The 970-nt window shown below is 35.6% G+C and overlaps 1 protein-coding gene across 1 annotated transcript in view; it reads right to left on the minus strand.

The window, feature by feature from the left end:
• LOC100570718 (zinc finger BED domain-containing protein 4-like) overlaps positions 1-970 on the minus strand; it is a 4,124-nt gene that overhangs the window by 748 nt on the left and 2,406 nt on the right. The gene's annotated exons all lie outside the window — the stretch shown is intronic.

The raw sequence follows: 970 nt of genomic DNA on the forward strand, positions 1-970 counted from the left end.
ATTACAAATTACCTATTTCAAGTAAATATTACTTAGTAAGTATTATTACTTATATTTACAAACAAAATTATAAAATTATTATTTACAAATGTAAAATAAAAATAATGCATTAATATAAAAGTATTTATTTGTGTATCGAGTGTATAGAGTCAGGATTTATATGTTTTTACATATCGTTTTTGACTTTCTGAGTACCCATATTATGCAGTCTTATGAAAGAGACAGTAGGTTAGGAGTTACTAAGTAGTACAACTGTGCCAGTTCACAGGGGCGGATCCAGAGACATGATTAGAGGGTGACCTGCAAGTCATAATTTTTAGAAAATGTCGATGATTTTTTTTTTTTTGTAATTTTGTTTTTAACAGTATAAAATTGTTTAGAAATACAGCTCTGGCTCACCTGACAGTTTAACGGATAACAGTCCATAAGGTTTGGTATGTGTGGACAAATTCCCTACTATAACCCAAGATGAGAATAAGTTTGTGCAGTCAAAAAAAATCAATAAAAAAAAACCCTGCAGTTATACGTATGCACGTAACGGGGTCCGCAATCCACCGCAGGTTGATTGTCTACCTGATATTATAGGATTCGCCCATCGTCTGCGATCCGACGCAGTCGGATTGCCTACCTGTGTGATTTGATGACTGATAGCTAGACAATCAAATACAGCTATCAACTCTACACTTTTTAACAACCAAAAGCAGAGGACTAACGTAAGAAATTTTCAGTCCATCAATTTAGATCGTGAGTGACGAATAGTGACTCTTGAATTTTAAACATTTCCACCAAGCTTTATCTCTAATCCTTATCACAAATTACTTTCACCAAAATTCGGTACCCGCTCAAAGCCACAGGCCCCCGATTTTCACTTACATCTAGGATGCGACGGGAAATGCGTCCAATCCGCCATACGCAGATGCCCTATACCTCTTAGATTTGCATACAACGATGATTGATAGCTAGACATTCG

Source organism: Acyrthosiphon pisum, chromosome A3 (genome assembly GCF_005508785.2).
Source record: "Acyrthosiphon pisum isolate AL4f chromosome A3, pea_aphid_22Mar2018_4r6ur, whole genome shotgun sequence".
In the NCBI taxonomy this organism is placed as follows: Eukaryota; Metazoa; Arthropoda; class Insecta; order Hemiptera; family Aphididae; genus Acyrthosiphon; species Acyrthosiphon pisum.